Source organism: Mustelus asterias, chromosome 3 (assembly GCF_964213995.1).
Source record: "Mustelus asterias chromosome 3, sMusAst1.hap1.1, whole genome shotgun sequence".
In the NCBI taxonomy this organism is placed as follows: Eukaryota; Metazoa; Chordata; class Chondrichthyes; order Carcharhiniformes; family Triakidae; genus Mustelus; species Mustelus asterias.
Window position 1 is genome coordinate 29473792 of NC_135803.1, and position 19582 is coordinate 29493373.

The window sequence follows — 19582 nt, forward strand, 5'->3', positions numbered from 1 at the left end:
GCTGGAAATTAATTCATTGGGATGATTGCGTGACAAACCCTCTCTGCCTACAGTTCAATTCTAACGAGTTCTCCTCGTATTGAGATTCCATTTGTTTGAAGTTGCTTAGTTAAAGTAACCCACGCCCAAGCAAGAGAGTTGTGCCTTTCACTATGACACCAGGTGATAAAGTGGGAAAGATTCCTAATTAGCCATGTGATAGAAAGTTGGAGCCGATGTATAACTCCAGACTGCAACATGCATGTAAACGTGCATGTTGACACAACAACTTTGACTCCCTGAGCCAACATTCACCACCACCATGTGATTAAAATATCTGATAGTTGCTTATTTGCTCTCTATGTTCACTAAAGATTTGATTATTATAAATAATCTGTCAATTATAACTTTTGTTTGTTTTGCGATTACCTTGCCAGTTGATTGATTGGGCTGCGGCCTATGCAAGCCTTCAAGTGGACCGCACAGTTAAGGAAGTTGACTGGGCCAAACCAGGGACTGCAGCAGGTCTAACTAGATTGCAGTCATTCATTAAGGAACAGCTCCAGCACTTTAGCACAGACAGAAACAACCCAAACAAAACTGCCTTGAGTAATATGTCACCATGGTTTCACTTTGGTGAGTGCCCAGGAAGATTTAACTTTGGGAAACCTTGGATCTATTTTTCTCATCTCAAAAGAAGCATTTCAGTTTGGGGAAGGGAAACTAATGACTGACCTCTAACCCTCTCTTCATCCACATATCCGTGTAGCTATAATGTACATTCCCCATTCTCTGTAATTGTTATTTTAATTCCATGGATTTAACTTATAATCAACATTATAATAATCCAAATACTGTCTTGAGACAATCGTCAAAACTGGTAACATGTGAAAACATGGTAACAGAATACAGGCATATTGATAGAAAAATGGCTGGGGCAAAGAGTAGGGGTAAAAGGTATTTTGTTTGAATTAGAAAGTAGGATATAGGTACCATGCCCCATCATCTACACTAAGCATCTGTTTTGTTTCCCACTTATATAAAATTTTTGAAAAATTACACAGAGAGGAATGATTTTTAAAGTTAAACTGAAACCAAATTGGGGGTTTGGCAAATTGGGGAAGATTGCAGCAGGCTAGATAGGTTGGCAAAATGAGCAGATAGATGGTACGTGATGTATAATACAAAGAAATGTGAAGTAGTACATATTGGAATTTTAAAGAAGTAGTACAAGAGAGAATAACTTAACTGGCAAGACTTGCAGGTGTGGAGGGACTGATGCATGTATATAAGATTTGCAAATAATATGCTGTGTTTTATGAAGAAGAGCATTAAAAATGATGGTGGATTTGTACAAGTGGGCCATGGTTGGAATATGGCACATGCCTAATGGTCACCCAAGAGAGAGGATATTAAAGCCCTGGGAAGAGTAAAGGGTAGATTCACATAAATTATACCAGGATTGAGAAGTTAAAGTTATGAAGAAAGGTTTGAACAATTGGAGCTTTCCAATGGAAGGTTAAAGGTATATGTATTAAAAGGTTTCTAAAATTGTCAGAGTTTTGCGAGAGTGATATATGAAAAATAGTTTTCATTGTTTGGCAAATCTATAAGATGTGGGCAGAGGCTGTGAATCATAACTAGAAGATCAAAGGTGTATTTAAAAACTCCGTTTCACACATTAGATTCACCACTGTGATAGGAACTATGACATCATTTAAATGGGAGTTGAATAAACATTTTGAAAAGGAGTATTAAAGGATGAAGGGAACAGACAAATAAATTAGATTATGTTAGAAACCTCCAATTTGTGTTGGAAACTAATGTTAGTTTATGGGGCCAAATGGCCTCCTTCCATGTTGGACTCTGTAAAAGCATGGAATTTTACCGCTGCCCCAGATTACCGTAAGGCAGTCCTGAAATAATATCTTCAATGATTCTCAGGATATCTCAATCTCCTTTTGCAGGTCAGGTTTCAGTTCAGCGAGCAATCCTGGAGATAAGGAAATACCGCAATGTATTCAAGGACAGTGTGGACAGTTTTATCGAAGAAGCTGTGGTACGGCGGGAGCTGGCGGACAATTTTTGTTTTTATAATAAACAAGATTGAAGGTGAGGAGTGGCCTTGTTTCATATCAACTCAAGTGGAGTATTAAATTATGAGTGATCACAATGTCAGCTTTTTGTTGTTTGAACCTTACAAGATAATTGCAATTATTGAATTCAATTCAATTGAATAACAAATTAAAAATCCTCATCTTGCAGATATATCGAATCTAATATAATGCGCCTTTTCTTTTTATGGCGGTTTACTGCTGTGTGGTGCTAATAAACTATAACTTGTGACGTGAAATCCCATATACCCAGCAGCAATTGACTGATGGGCAGTTATAATTATCTAAGATACTTGCACAGCCTTGCATTGACTGGATATTGCTACACAATTCTTGTTTGATTTCTGGATGGGTGGGGGTGTAATAAATCAAGGGTGACTTGAAAAGGCTAAAGAACAGGAGGCTTTATTGCAAAGGAACCAATAACTATATTTACAACAGTGTCCGATAGAATAACTATGTGATTGTACACTATCCCTTCTTGGCTCCAACTGCGGATCCTCCCCCTGCCTGAGGTATGAACCTTCACACTCCATTGACTCAGCTTCCCACCTTGACACTCCATAGAGTCTGGCCCGACTACGTGGCCCTTAGGGAACGCCCCATTAAAGGGGCCATGTAACTACACTCACCCCTCACCCCCAACTCCTGAATTCACCGAAGGAGGAAACAAAGAAAACATCATTAATATGAGCAAGAATTTTCATAAGGGACATCAGAAAACCCACCCCAAGGCAACACGTCATAAATTTAATCGATCCAGTGATTTCCAAACTCCAGAAGAACGTCTCAGCTCTGAACTAAGTTTGTCTGGAAATGAAATATCAGGTCGGGTCAAGGCGAAAGGCAAAATGATCAACCCCCAGGGTCTAGTTCTTCCAGGTAGCTGCTGCATTCTCAGTTACAGGAACCATTGGATGCTTTGGTTCTACATTTACATCCAGGATCCCTGTAACAAATTCTAGCAAATCTAAATTTCCTGCTGGAGTCTCCTGTTGATCCCTTGTGTCAGGCACTACTCTCTTCCTCAGGTGGTCTACGTGTTTCCTGCTGTGACATCCTTGCATCGCTATGATATAGGAGACGGGCCCTGTTCTTTCCACTAGCTTACCAGTCACCCATGCTGGTCCTGCTGCAAACTCTCTGACCATGACTAAATCCTCACACCGGCAAACTCTGTCGTTCTTCCTTAAGTTGTGATTTTCTTTATGAGAGGTTTGCATAGTCTCCACTCTCCCTGCCAAATCTGGGAATAGTATATCTAAATGTATCCTTAAATGGCATTCCATTAGTGACTCTGCTGGCATGATTCTCGTTATCACAGTTGGAGTTGTGTTATAAGACAGCAAAAAGCTGGCAATATGTAAAGGTAAAGGTCTATTGACTTGTTTCTTCATTGAAGTCTTGAAAGTTTGCATAGCACATTCCAGTAACCCATTTGAGGTTGGGTGGTAACATGCTGACCTAACATGGCGAATACCATTTGATTTTACAAAGTTCTGAAACTCCTCCGCTGTGAAGGATGTGCCATTATCTGATACTAAGAACTCCAGGATCCTATGACTGGCAAAGATTTTTTTTCTCAATTTGTCAATGGTGGAGCTGCCATCATGGACTTCATCAACTGGACATCCAGCCACTTCGAGTATGCGTCCACTAATATTAGAAGCATGTGGTCCATAAACGTCTATGTATTCTTGTCCAGGGTCTGCCTGGTCAGTCCCAAGGGTGCAGAGTAGCTGACGGTGGCAGGGTCTGCTGAGCTTGACAGCTGGGGCATTGTCTAACCATCCTTTCTATTTCTCCAGTCAGACCTGGCCATCACACACAACTTCTGGCTAGTGCTTTCATTTTGCTTCTATCTGGATGTAGGTCGTGCAGCTCTTGCAACAAGAGATGTCTTCCTTGGGGTGGGACTATAACCCTAGCCCCTAACAACACCATCCTGTCTTCACAGGTTATCTCCATCCTCCTTCGTAGGTAGGGTTTAAGCAGCTCTGACTTCTTATATCACCACCCTTGCATGGCCATTTTTTTCTCTTTCGACAATACAGAGTCTCTTTCTGTCCACGTGTTTCACTGAGACCAGCAAAGTCTCTAATATACACAGCGCCACCGCTATTTCTTGCGGAACCGGCAGTGATGCCACTGTCTGTGGGCAGGGGCAACCTGCTGAGTGCATCCTCATTTGATATGTGTTCCTGGGTAATGCTAAAAAGTAGAATCATAGATCATAGAAACCCTACAGTGTAGAAAGAGGCCATTCGGCCCATCAAATCTACACCGACCACAATCCCACTCAGGCCCTACCCCCATATCCCTACATATTTACCCGCTAATCCCTCTAACCTACACATCTCAAGACACTACAGGGCAATTTTTAGCACGGCCAATCAACCTAACCCACACATCTTTGGACTGTGCGAGGAAAGGGGCGGCACGGTAGCACAGTGGTTAGCACTGCTGCTTCACAGCTCCAGGGTCCCGGGTTCGATTCCCGGCTCGGGTCACTGTCTGTGTGGAGTTTGCACATTCTCCTCGTGTCTGCGTGGGTTTCCTCCGGGTGCTCCGGTTTCCTCCCACAGTCCAAAGATGTGCGGGTTACGTTGATTGGCCAGGTTAAAAATTGTCCCTGAGATGCGTAGTTAGAGGGATTAGCGGGTAAATATGTGGGGGTAGGGCCTGGGTGGGATTGTGGTCGGTGCAGACTCGATGGGCCGAATGGCCTCCTTCAGCACTGTAGGGTTTCTATGATTCTCTATGATCTATGAAACCGGAGCACCTGGAGGAAACCCACACAGGAGAATGTGCAAACTCCACACAGACAGTGACCCAAGCCGGGAATCGAACCCAGGTCCCTGGAGCTGTGAAGCAGCAGTGCTAACCACTGTGCCACCGTGCCGCCCCAAAATACATTAGTGAACCAGATGGGCTTTTACAGCAACGGTTTCATTGCCATCATTAGCCTAATTTAAATTTCACCATCTGCCATGGTAGGATTTGAACCCAGGTCCCCAGAACATTACAATGGGCCTCTGGACTACTAGTCCAGTGACAATACCACTGCACCACCACCTCCTATGATTGTACGCAGCCAATAATGACCGAAAGTTTTTCTTGGCCTTTGAATTGTACTCTCAGCAGTAATAGAGGACATCATTGAAACTTCTGGAATGAGCATACACAATCACCATGAGCAACGTTCCCTCAAATAGACCAGTGAAGTCAACATGGATGCATTTCCAAGGGTTTTCTGGCCAATTCTATGAATAGAGGGGTGCCAACTGAGGCATGTTTCTCACACTCTGACATGAAGAACAAGATCTTGCATGGGCTTTAATGCCTTGGTTCAGGCCAGGCTACCAAAAGTAACTTCTTGCATTTCCTTTAATGCGAACTATTCCACAGTGTCCTGAATGCAGTTGGTCCAAAACTGGTTTCCTCAACATTGGTGGAGTAATGACTTACTTGCCCCAAAGCAAATATCCTGAAGTCACTGAAAGCTTTATCCTCCTGGAAACACATGGAAGAAGGTCAAGTGAGACTTGGAAGTCAAGGGAAGTGTTGCCATACATCGCAATGTCCTTGACTTTGGACACTGTTGGGTCCACTCGAATGGCCTTTGCGATTTGGATTGAAGCAATGGGTGTGTTCTCCACTTGTGTAAAGTAGAAAAGTCTTTCTGAGCAGTATCCCTCTGGCTGATTAGTAGGAGCAGCCTTGAAAGATCATCCACATTGTCATGCAAGAGAGATTTTAGATATTTAATGTCGTATGTGTGAGCACTCAACATTAATGCCCAATGCTGCATTCTGCTTCCACTATAGAAAAAATATTGAGGTGGGGAGTCAATAATCAGTTAGGAACGTGAATTTCCATCCAAACAGGTACTAGTGAAATTTCTATATTCCAAAAATGATTCCCAGTGCTTTGATTTGAGCATATTGGCTTTCTGCTTTACTTAAAGTCTGTGAAGCAAACACTATGGGCCTCTCCACATCAGAGAGTATTATGTGTGAGACAATGGCCCCAGCTCCATAAAGTGATGCATCACATGCAAGTTGTAGAGGTAAGGAGGAGGTCAAAGTGCCTCTGAATATGTCAATGCTGCTTTGGCCGCCTTGAACACAGATTCACTCCATTTAGTTCCAAGTTACCTTCCATTCTGCCCACCATAGGTACAGATTCCCCTGTATGTTTTCAGAATGATTTTTGCAAGCGTCAAGGGAAGATGTTTAAGATTTTCCTTATTCACAACATCTGTGACCAGAGAAACTGCTGCCCCTGTATCCAGTTCATTGGCCTTCCAGCAGCAGTGTCACCCAGTAACCCTGTGAACTACCTGCCGCTGACAAGATGTGGAAGGGCTGCTCTTCTTTGGACTTGATGTCACTCTTGTCCTCCCATTCCTGCTGTATGACATGTAGATTCTCGTTATTATGCCAGATTGCAGATGTCTTTTTCTCTGATTTGCTTTTGTGATCCAAGCTTCTTTTTTGTTTTTATGCCTATGCACAGGAATGCCACACTGACAGCATTCAGGTCTCTATACCAACAGTCAGATAGATAGTGTTGTGTATTGGAGGCGTGATAAGCGGGACAGACTTTGGTTAAAAATGAGTGGAGCTTTATTAATAGTGCGTGATCTCTTCCATGGTTGCTGCTTCTCTCTCTCTGTTTGCCAAGCTTGGTCTATTACATGATTTCCAATGCGTGCATTAATGCAGCAGAGCTCTGGAATAGGAATGAATATAAATACATAACATTTCCTCCCCACTTAAATTGAACATCCCCAAATAAGTTCAATATGAACAATAGCCAATAAATCAGTCACTATTAGTCAGGCAGACTGGAGATTGTTGCTCTCGGAGGGGTTTACAGTGAACCTCTGGTGGCTTCTACTGCACACTGATGTCATCAGTGATTGGTTTAACCGGCATTGATGTCGGAACTAGAAATTGTCTTTGCGTCTGGGCAGAAGGTGAGATTTTGCTTTCCTCAACGGCGTCTGGTAGTGTACGGGCTGTTGATTCAGTGGACATTTTATGTATTTAAGTACACAAACTCTAAAATTGAACATCCCTGTAGTGGGGAAAATCACAGAGATGGGTACCTGACACACAAAATGGTTGCCTGGCACATAAAATGGTTACCTGAGAAAGAGACATTAAGCGGGCACTGACTTTTAGCACAGACAGCTACTTAAAATTAAAATATGCAGCACAGATAGTTATTTAAAGTTAAACATGCAGGAAGTCAGTAAGAGCTTGAGGCACTTTGGAGATAAGGGCAGACCCAGGACAATAAGGTCTGATAACAAGATCAGCCATAGATGGGCGGCACGGTAGCACAGTGGTTAGCACTGCTGCTTCACAGCTCCAGAGTCCCGGGTTCGATTCCTGGCTCGGGTCACTGTCTGTGTGGAGTTTGCACATTCTCCTCGTGTCTGCGTGGGTTTCCTCCGGGTGCTCCGGTTTCCTCCCACAGTCCAAAGATGTGCGGGTTAGGTTGATTGGCCAGGTTAAAAATTGCCCCTTAGAGTCCTGGGATGTGTAGGTTCGAGGGATTAGCGGGTAAAATATGTGGGGGTAGGGCCTGGGTGGGATTGTGGTCGGTGCAGACTCGATGGGCCGAATGGCCTCCTTCTGCACTGTAGGGTTTCTATGATTTCTATGGGGACAGAAATACATGAATGCAGCAAAACCAATCACTGTCTGAATAGACCGAAACTCGTCATTGATAGAGGAAATGTATCCATTCTATGAAACAATGCGATGTTAAATGCCCATATCTGTACCTGTCTGATTGTAACGATGTGTTAACTACCTACCGATCACCATGATCTGTCTACTCAACTATAACGATGTGTTAAACGGCTAATGTCCGGACGATCCATTGTCTGAAAAGTATAAAAATGATCAACTGCTATTGTATTATTGAGAAGGTAGCTGCCAAGTACTGTGGAGTACCAGTGCTTTCTCCCCGAAGATTCATGTCCGAAATAAAGCTGTATTATTGACCCTCCAGTCTGACTCCGGTGGTAATTTCCCACAACAATCCCCAAATAAGTTCAATATGAACAATAGCCAAAAAATCAGTCACTATTAGTCAGGCAGTCTGGAGATTGTTGCTCTCGGAGCGGTTTACAGTGAACTTCTGGTGGCTTCTACTGCACACTGATGTCATCAGTGATTGGTTTAACCGGCATTGATGTAGGAACTAGAAATTGTCTCTGCGTCTGAGCAGAAGGTGAGATTTTGCTTTCCTCAACGGTGTCTGGTAGTGTACGGGTTGTTGATTCAGTGGACATGTTATGTATTTAAGTCCACAAACTCTATTGCTGGTCTTCCTTTGCAGCCAATTCCAAAGAAACAGTGATTTCAATGGCTATCTGCAAAGTGTGATTATTCTCAATTAGCAGATGTTTTTGTGTCGCTTCACTGTGTAGACCACATACAAATCTGTCCTGAATAGCATAATTCAACTCATCTCCAAACTCTCAATATTCTGTAAGTCTTTTCGGCACCAACACGAATAGTGTGATCGACTCCCTCTCCTCTGGGTTTCTTGTACAGAATCTAAAGTGCTCTGAAATCACCAGGGGTTTTGGTGAAAAATGTGCTTGCAGAATGTCCACAATCTATTTGTACATTTTAGTGCCGGGTTTACCAGGTTGCAGTAAACTAAAAGCTTTTCCCCTCCCCAATCACGGTCAAGAAAGTGGGCACCATAATATCTTCAGCTACTCTGTTTGCCTGCGCAAAATAATCAAAGCGCTAGGTACACAAGAGCTCCATTGCTACACATTTTCTTCAAAAGGTATCACGATGCTAAAAACTCCCACCATTTTTTCACTTGAGCAGGTTTCCCGTATGCATGTTTCGTACCTGTGTTTCCAGCAGCTATCTCAATTTTCTTACACACAAGCTTCAGCCTCTTATTTATCATAGGCAGCTCTATAATCTGCTTGTAGAGTATCATTTACTCATGTCCACCAAGCCCGTCAGTCTCTGTTTAAAGTCCTTATATGATTTTGAGCCAGGTTTTTCAGGTTGCACCAAGCTTCTCAATAAGCCAAATGTTTTTAGGTCCCATCACACTTAAGAAAGTTACCACCTTTCATTTTCAATTGCATTTGCAAAGACAAAAATACTGAACTTTCAGTGTGGGAGCACCACGGTTCATCACTGTCACCAAAATGTGCCATAGGTCTGGTAAGTGGTTATTTTCAACCTTTTATTTTCTCTTTGCCAGTTGCTGTTTTGAATGTGTTGCCGTTTGAAGAGCTGGAACCAATGTTTTGTTTACTCCAAGCTGTCACTGTAGCTGCCAGCTTTCTCTGATGCGAGTTCCCACTCTTCCCGGGTTTAGGTGGGCTCACCAGTAACATGGCTTCCCTCTGATTTAAAATGTCCCGGGTTTATTTTTTAAACTTAAAGCAGCAGTGTTCCTGATTGCTGTGTTTTAAAAAGAAAATCTGCTGTAATTTTTTTTACCATACTCTGTAGTCACCTTTTTATTTTTTTAAATCTACACATTTCTTACACTGCAGGTCCCTATATTTAACTGTTTGCATTCCAGTACAAATCCAACCTGCGGTTCAGCTGAAAGTGACATCATGCAAACATCAATTGTCCTCATTGCCAGTTTGTTACACATTTGGCCCTGGTATCTTCCAAGATCAATCAGTACACATGATGCCACAGGAGGCGATTAAGATTGCAACTGTCCTTTATTACTTCAACAGAAGAATTAAAAGAAAAGATGGATCCTGTAATCCCATAACGCACTGGTTTGGGAAGGATGGCAAGCCAGACAAGATATACAACACATAACAGAAATGTTCATCAGTCTCCTATGATATTAGTTGAACCTTAACAACATGTTACTTGGGAGCTTGAGCAGGGAAGCTGCCATAACGTTTCTGCCAGGCTAAACCAACTCAGAATATGCTGGGAAGAAAAGGCCACAAAGGGAACATTTTAAAAACTCTCTTTTTGTAGGAACAGGAGGATGCTCCTCCAGGCCACAAAAAGACATTTGTATGTTCCTCTGGCCCAGACCCACCCTCCCCCCCTCTCCTACAAATCAGACCGTCTGGCATCACTTACTTCACAGGTACTTAATCTGACTTTTCCAAAGACTAGCAGCCTGTCCAATTTCAGCCTGTTCTCAATGACATACTGATGACACTAAAATTTAAATTGTCATGATCTCATTTGCTGGAATCCCACTTGCAGTTTAAGAAGTTGAGTATTTTGTGCTTTTGAGGTTTTCAAGCCGATTGGCAAAACAACCAGAGGTGACATGGGAAAACTCTTGGGGCTAAAGGGATCAATGGATATGGGGGGAGGGGGATGGGGGATGTGGGGGAATCAGGATATTGAATTTGATGATCAGCCATTATCAAGATGAATGACAGAGCAGGCTCAAAGGGCCGAATGGCCTACTCCTACTTCTAGTTTCTATATTTCTAAAACATTTTTTTTTAAAGCTAGTCCTTGGTTACCCGAGTTATTTGCTTCTTCCAGGTGCCTCTGACTGGGCACAGAAAACTCTGAAAATGCACAGCAAAGACCAACGGTCGCATCTTTACACACTGAAACAACTGGAAGATGGGCAAACACATGACCCCTTGTGGAATGCTGCACAGGTACATATCGGAACTAACAAAGTGCCCTCTCAACTCTTCTGAACACGTGCAGTTTGCATTTTTAAACTCATGACTTGCATTATGCTGGAAATTCTCCCAATGAACTGATAAAGTTGTCAGCAGCCTGTTTATTTCAATGTGTGTGCTCCTGATTTGTATTTTGTAGAAGTAACTTCAGACACAATATTCTCTTGTGTTTAATGAGCATTAATGCCATAACTTTAATCAGTTCTGAAAATAGAAGGACATAAAATTCATAAGTTCCAGAAATATTAATAAGAGCAGCTTCCTTGTTCGTTTAGAGGTTAGTATCCCACCGTCATGTGGGAGACCAGGGTTCAATTCCCCAACTGGGAGCTGCCAAGTTCCATGACAGAAGTGGGGGGCAGTGACTGTTTGGGGGTGGCACAGTGGTTAGCACTACTGCCTCAGTGCCAGGGTCCCAGGTTCAATTCCGGCTTCGGGTCACTGTCTGTGTGGAGTTTGTATTTTCTCCCCGTGTCTGCCTGGGTTTCCTCCCGGGTGCTCCGGTTTCCACCCACAGATCAAAGATGTGCCTTCAATGTTTGCACCTTTTACTGTTAAACCTTACAGCAGTGCAAAGGAAAATAATATGGCATGTGTTATAATATTGATCATTGTCCAAATGATTTTCATGATACACCTCAAAGACCAGCAATTCAAGAATAAAAGATGACCAATAGCATCCTTTAGCATCATTGCAATTATTGTATCTTGCATCAATTATGCTCTGGGTGAAATTTGTGCTGGATTTAGGGTAGTTTAGTGTTGTGTGTCCATAATCATTGGGAAGTCAGTTATGACTGTCCAAATTAATTTCACGTAACACCCTACAGCCAATGAACTTAGGAGATTTTCATCTCATCAGCCTTGGTTGGTTCTGAAGCCACAAGACTTGTAGTTATCAAGTACTCAATGTTAACAGACAATTCGTATTTATTTTCAGCTTTCTGGGCACTAATGGGCCAAGTTCACACTGCACAATGCTAGTAATGGGCATATTTTATATGATCATATAAAATGTCTCTGGCTTAAAATTTTAAGATAATTTAAACCCATGTAAAGTAAATGAGTTGACACTTTTGTTAAAATGGTAGACAAGGTAATTTCGTATGAGAACTTCATATTTCACGCACTACAATTTCAGCCCGTAAATCTAACTCTGCCCATTAGTTCCCCTTTTCTAAGAGTAATTTAAACATGTTTCTGTCATTTTTGAAGGCTCAATATCTTAAAACCTATGTCAACCAAATTCTGAAATTAATTTTGTGGTTTCTCCTTTTTTATATTCTTGGGTCTTTTAGGCTATCAAAAACTGGTCTCACAGATGCTTGCTGCAAAGAATTCCAACCTACATTTGTAACATTCCAGAAACTGATGGATCTTGATATAAGTCATAACAAATTTACAGACAAATCTGTTCAAAGCTTTTGTGACTTCATTCTGGGTTGTGCCAATTTAAAGACCATAAGGTAAGGTGTCACCTCATTATCAGTTAAAAGACAAAATCAAAGGTTGTTGCTGCTAAATATTTTTTAGTTGCGGTGTATTTCTAGACAGAATCTAGTTGTGCTTAAGAACCCTATTACATAAAGTGCCCACCAAGAAGAACATCTTCTCTTTTACTTTTAACATGATTAAATTATGCCATTTTTTTATCATATTGAATCACCAATAGTCAAAATAACATTCGATAGGAATCCCATGGTATTCAGTACTGGAATGGCATGTTGGACAAAGATTTGAAATTTGCTTACCAAATTGCACTGTGAACATTGGACACACTTCTACTATTCTGGCTAATCTGGTGGGTCATTGAATTTCTGTCTGCACTGAACACTGGAATTACTGGTGGTAGCACTCATCCAAGTTCAGTTCTCAGCCTACGGGTGGGGCCTAGGGGGCAGGGTTTAGGGGAAATCAGTGGGGGTGTGGAGTCCTGCTGCCACTCTGCCATTGGGATCGTTTGGGGCTAGAGGGAGGCCAGCGATCAGGGCGAGCTGGGAGCGGGGTGGTCTGCCAAGGGAATCTGCCTCCCATGGGAGGGAGGGTCTGCCGGGGTGGGGAGGGATGGGCGGGATCGTCACTGCTGGGAGGGGCTGGAGATTGGGGTGTTCCGGGACGGGAGGGGGTCGGGGCTGGCCCAGGAATGCCCCTGAGGGCTGATATCGGAGCATGGGGGAGGGTGGGGGGGGGCGCAGCACTGTGAGGGTCCCGGGCTGGCCAGCGATCGAGCTGGCCAGCAAAGTGAAGGCTGACAGATCAGGGCCACTGCACATGCGCAGAGTTCCGAAACTGTCAGACTGCAGCATGAATAGGCCCCGCTCCCCCGAGCTTTTAATGATATTCACAATTATGACCTCTGCATTGCACAGAGTGTGGGAGATTCGAGTCTGAACTTCCACTGAGAAAACAATCATGATTTACACCAGTTTTCCCGTCAATTTGGCACTTAGAACTTTTTTTGGGAGAATCGGGCCCTATACACTTCCACTTTGGCAGAGGGAGCTTCTGGCTGAGGGAATCCTTTCCCCCGATTTCAGCCTTGTCAGCCAGTTTCCTTGGAAAGGAAAAAGAAACTTCCAGAAATGGGCAGATTTTTGTCAAGGAGACGGGATGGTTGAATCGGCAGGAAAATGTAAAGAATGGATTCTATCAAAAATTAAAAACCAGACACCTTTCTTTATCGAAGGTATACCAGATGTCCTATCAGTCAGAGCAGCTTAGGAACCAATGGGTCTTTTGTTTCTCGAAATGAAAGTGCTGAAGATTTTTCTCATTTCAAACAAAGAACAAAGAACAATACAGCACAGGAACAGGCCCTTCGGCCCTCCAAGCCCGTGCCGCTCCCTGGTCCAAACTAGACCATTCTTTTGTATCCCTCCATTCCCACTCCGTTCATATGGCTGTCTAGATAAGTCTTAAACGTTCCCAGTGTGTCCGCCTCCACCACCTTGCCTGGCAGCGCATTCCAGGTCCCCACCACCCTATGTGTAAAATATGTCCTTCTGATATCTGTGTTAAACCTCCCCCCCTCACCATGAACCTATGACCCCTCGTGAACGTCACCACCGACCTGGGGAAAAGCTTCCCACCGTTCACCCGATCTATGCCTTTCATAATTTTATACACCTCTATTAAGTTTCCCCTCATCCTCCGTCTTTCCAGGGAGAACAACCCCAGTTTACCCAATCTCTCCTCATAACTAAACCCCTCCATACCAGGCAACATCCTGCTAAACCTCCTCTGCACTCTCTCTAAAGCCTCCACATCCTTCTGGTAGTGTGGCGACCAGAACTGGACGCAGTATTCCAAATGCGGCCGAACCAACGTTCTATACATCTGCAACATCAGACCCCAACTTTTATACTCCATGCCCCGTCCTATAAAGGGAAGCATGCCATATGCCTTCTTCACCACCTTCTCAAAGGAACCAAGAAGAGGGAGAAACAATTGCATAGCATGTTTCGGTGCTTAAAAAGCTCACTGAGCATTGTCAATTCAATGAAATATTGAATGATATCCTCCGTGACAGATTGGTCTGTGGCCTTAGTAGTGAAGTCATCCAGAAATGCCTCCTGACGGAGGCCAATGGCGAGTACTTTGAATTTTAAATTCTATTTTAAAATTATATACATGTGTTTTCTCATCTAATGTTGGCTCTGTTGTGAAAAGAGACCTGCTATCGAAGCCTTTCATCTTCACTCATCATCTTGCATTCATCAGGGCAAATGCAAGAATGCCCAATTTCAAGGAGCAGGGGTTAAAGTCCAACAGGTTCATTTGGAGTCATGAGCTTTCGGAGCGCTGTTCCTTCATCAGGTGAATCACCTCGTTGGACTTTACCCTGGTGTTGTGAGATTTAGAACATAGAACATAGAACATTACAGCGCAGAACAGGCCCTTCGGCCCACGATGTTGCACCGACCAGTTAAAAAAAAAACTGTGACCCTCCAACCTAAACCAATTTCTTTTCGTCCATGAAATACTAGTATAGAGGTACAGGAAATAATTAGGGAAGCGAATAGAATATTCATTTATTGTGAGGGGAATGGATTATAAAATTAGGGTCGTCATGCTTCAGTTGTACAGGGCATGGGTGAGACCACAGCCAGAATTCTTCAATGTTGCCCCAACTGCCAGTGACAACAGAGGATTTGGTGCTCAACCAAAACTCCATTCACTGCAGCAGGACTGGGGAATCTAAGCCGCGGCAAAGACAGAGAATTCCAGCCCACATGTGAAGTATTGTGTACAATATTGGTCACTTTATTCAAGGAATCAGTTCAGAATAGGTTTACTAGACTTACACCAGAAATGGGCAGGTTGTCTGATGAGGAAAGGTTGGACAAATTGGGTTTGTATCCACTCGAGATTAGAAGAGTCAACTTTAAGATCCTGAGGGGCATTGACAGGCTGGATATGGAGAGGACATTTCCTCTTGTTGGAGAATCTAGAACCAGGGTCACTCTTTAAAATTAAGCGGTAGCTCATTTAAGACAGAGATGAGGTGAAATTTTTTCGCTCCGAGAATTGTGAGTCTCAGGAATTCTCTTCCTCAAATGGCAGTGGAAGCAGAGTATTTTTCAAGCAGAGTTAGATAGATTCTTGAATAACAAGGGGGTGAAATGTTATCACGAGTGAGCAGGAATGAGGTTACAATCAGATTAACCATGATCTTATTGAATGACGGAGCAGTTTGAGGGGATGCATGGCCTACTCCTGCTCCTAATTCATGTGTTCATATCTACGTGTGTTCGTATGTAACATCCTTTAGGGAGGGAAATCTGCCATCCTTATCCAATTTGGCTGACAAGTGACTCCAGAACCCCAGTGATCTGATTCACTCCTAATTTCCCCTGAAATGTTCAGTTCGAGGGCAATTAGGGATGGTAACAAATGCTGGCTTTGCTATCAACGCCAACATCCCATGAAAGAGTAAAGAAAAAATATATCAATGAAGACCTGTGCAGGTCGCAGTATGGTCTGCCCCTCGGGAATCAAAATAATCTGTGTAGCACCTTTCAAGGAACAAATTTTTCTCCCATAGAAACTGGAGTTGGCCATTCAACCCCTCAAACCTATTCTACCATTCAGTTAGATATGGATGATCTATTCCCTAAATCCATTTACCTCTATTAGTTCCATAACCCTTAATATCCTTTCCCAATAAAAATGTATTCATCTCAGTCTGAATTTTTCAATTGACCAGCTTTTAGGGGTAAGAATTTTGAGATCTCCGTTCCCCTTTCAGACACTATCCCTGAACAGCCTAGCTCTCATTTCAAGCTAATTCCTGCCGGAGAAATATGTCTCTGTGATCACTTCCTCTAATTGCCTTAAACACCAAACACCCTAATCCACTCTACTTAAGGCAGTACAAGCCTAGTCTATGTAACCTAGGCAAACATTTGTTTCAGTGATCTGAGAATCCATAGAAACCCTACAGTGCAGAAGGAGGCCATTCGGCCTATCGATTCTGCACCAACTCTCCGAAAGAGCCCATGCCCTCTGCTATCCCCATAAACCCACGCATTTAGCATGGCTAATCTGCCTAACCGACACACCTTTATGATAGTGAGGGGCAAATTAGCATGGCCAATGCACCTAACCTGCACATCTTTGGACTGTGGGAAGAAACCGGAGCACCCGAAGGAAACCCATGCAGACACGGGGAGAACATGCAAACGGCACATGGACAGTCACCCAAGGCTGGAATTGAACCCAGATCCCTGGTAATGTGAGGCAGCAGTGCTAACCACTGTGCCACCGTGTCGATTTTTGTCCCAAAAGAAACTCCATGATCTGCTACATTTTTGCTGGTCGTGAAAGATATTTCTAATATAATTTGTTTTATCCAAAGCAAATTTCGCTGAATCACTGTTAGATTATTGCTTTACTGAGCTGCTGTGCCGATACTGGAGTTTAAAACAGGGAGGTAGGTAATGATGCAGCTGTATAACGTGCTGGCGAAGCCACACCTGGAGTACTGTGTACAGTTTTGGTCTCCTTACTTAAGGGATGCAGAGGAGATTCACTAGGTTGATTCCAGAGTTGAGAGAATTGGCTTATGAGGAGAGACTGAGTAGACTGGGACTATACTCATTTGAATTTAGAAGAATGAGGGAGGATCTCACAGAAGCATATCAAATTATGAAGGGAGTAGATAAGTTAGAAGCAGGGAGGTTGTTTCCACTGGTGGGTGAAACTAGAACTAGGGGGCATAGCCTCAAAATAAGGGGGAGCAGATTTAGGACTGAGTTGAAGAGGAACTTCTTCACCCAAAGGGTTGTGAATCTGTGGAATTCCCTGCCCAGTGAGGCTACTCATTGAATGTTTTTAAGACAAAGATAGACAGATTTTTGATCAGTAAAGGAATTAAGGGTTATGATGAGCGGGCGGGTAAGTGGAGCTGAGTCCACGAAAAGATCAGCCATGATCTTATTGAATGATGGAGCAGGCTCGAGGGGCCAGATGGCCTAATCCTCCTCCTAGTTCTTATGTTCTTATGTTCTTAAGTACTCTCTTATCTCCGATTATCAGGTTTGGTCAATATAATCATTATCATTATCTATACCAGAATAAACACCTGTCCAAAGATGTGCGGGTTGGGTCATGTTAAAAAATTGCCCCTTACTGTCCTGAGATGCGTAGGTTAGAAGGATTAGCGGGTAAATATGTAGGGATAAGGGGGTAGGGCCTGGGTGGGATTGTGCTCGGTGCAGACTCGATGGGCCAAATGGCCTCTTTCTGCACTGTAGGGTTTCTATGATTCTATGAAACATGCTCCTTACCTTTGGCTGGCCTTCCCTGTTTCTTACCTGCCCAGGTTCATGCACACTCACTGCCCTGTTGTACGTGGCATCCCAGCTGCAGTCTCTTTGTTCAAAGTTGCTCTTATCCCTGTAGCCCTACATATTTATCCCGCTAATTCTCCCGAACCGAGGATCAATTTAGCATGGCCAATCAATCTAACTCACACATCTTTGGACTTTCACCAAACTTGTCCTGTTCACTTAACTGTGTGACATTAATATTGAAAGATTTCTGTGTTCATGGCAAAGTTGTGTACCATCAAAGTTGAAAAATGTCCTGTGTTGACCTCATTCTTCACACAGGGCATCTACAACCTTTCAAATGCCTACAATAGTTTGAAAATGGTTTCAGAAAAGAGAGCATGTGGAAGAAAATGAAATCAACAAGTGGAACGATAGCAGTAAAAACAGATCAACATTATTACAGAAGTTTCGATCTTTCAATTGGCCCTTTGTATTTAGGGAGTTTAATATTGCATTGAATGGTTCACTTTGTGTCAGTGATTCTTATGCTGCCAGTAAACGTGAAAAATAAAACAAGCTTTCTGTTTCACAAGTTTAATCAGCAGATAATTGAGACATAAAAATGTAGTTTATGCCATAATAAGGATAATCAGCATTTGGGATTTAATCCTGTGATGGCAGGCAGCTCCTCGTACAGGGTCAATATTCCAGGGTGGAGGAGTACGTGCTGGGTGGAGTGGGGTAGAGTAGTCAGTACTTTGTACTTCTACATGCTGGATAATATATTACAACTTTTTAATAGCAACGAAGTCAGCAACCTTTATGCAGTAATTCTTCCAGTTGTCAAAAATTGCCTTTCACAATTATTCATGTGTTGGTAAATGGAATTCAATATTATAAACACTGATTCTTTTAAAAATCCAGTAAATTGACAAAACTCAATAGTTTTAAAAATTATTTTACCCTGAATAAAACATAGTGAACTGTCCAGTAAATTAAACATATTTCAGTTAATGTATAGCTCAGATAAAATTGTCAATGATTAACTTTTATGAATTCATTTTAATTGGCTTGGCTCACCGTAAAATAATTTAAAGTTATCTTGGTTAGAGTATGACCCCGGATTAAAGGATGGAAAGCAAATTTATTCCCATTTACCTGACATTTATTATTACTGGCCTCCTGGGGTGCGTTTAAGGACCTATGTTTATCCATAGACTACCTGGAATCCCTACAGTGTAACAGGAGGTCAGTACTCTGTTATTTATATGAAACTTGACACATACTAATGTTTGAACAGTGATATCAAAGGGCAGCAACATTACCATTATTCTCTGGGCAGAATCCTGGTCCGTGTGATTATTCCCTGGTTGTGCCAGTCTATGTGGCATGTACATTTTGGCCCCATTTTGGCACATCCTCCTGCGAGACACATTTTTCTGTGGGATTGCCGCAACTTCCACTGGCTGGATACCTTGCTATTTCTCTTGACATGGTCTCCTCCCCCTCAGGAATCTCTTCTTGTACATTCGCCTCACAGAAGAGCCCATGAGGCTGATTTAAACCAATCATTTGTACGATTGATTACAAAAGATGTCATTGAGTCATCTGTGCCCACCCAAGCCACATGAAACTCTCAAACAACTGGCTTCCGATGGTCTGTCCCGAGTACAGGGAGTCACATTCCAATGTCAAGCAGTGAAAACAGTAGTTTTGGAACCAAAGTGTCTTGACTAGGATTCAAGGCACTATTCATCCTCGCAATCCTCTGGGAGTTGTTTTCTCTCCCTGTTTCCACATAGCTGGCTTTCTGTTTTCACATTTTTCTAGATTTCTGCTGATGTCGAGCATTTGACCATTTTGTCTCCTTTGCACCTTTCGGATTGATAAACCATTTAGTCAATAAAGGGCCAAATACAATTTCCCATCTTGTCACCTGTCAATCATCCTTACCCAGAAGATAATCACAACAGGAATAAAATGGTGATCAAAAGCACAATACTGCAGATGCTGGAATTCTGAAATAAAAACAGAAA

General features: G+C 42.7%; 1 pseudogene; it reads left to right on the forward strand.

The window, feature by feature from the left end:
* LOC144491787 (deoxyribodipyrimidine photo-lyase-like) overlaps positions 1 to 10788 on the forward strand; it is a 28062-nt pseudogene extending 17274 nt beyond the window's left edge.
* The last annotated feature ends 8794 nt before the right edge of the window (positions 10789 to 19582 follow it).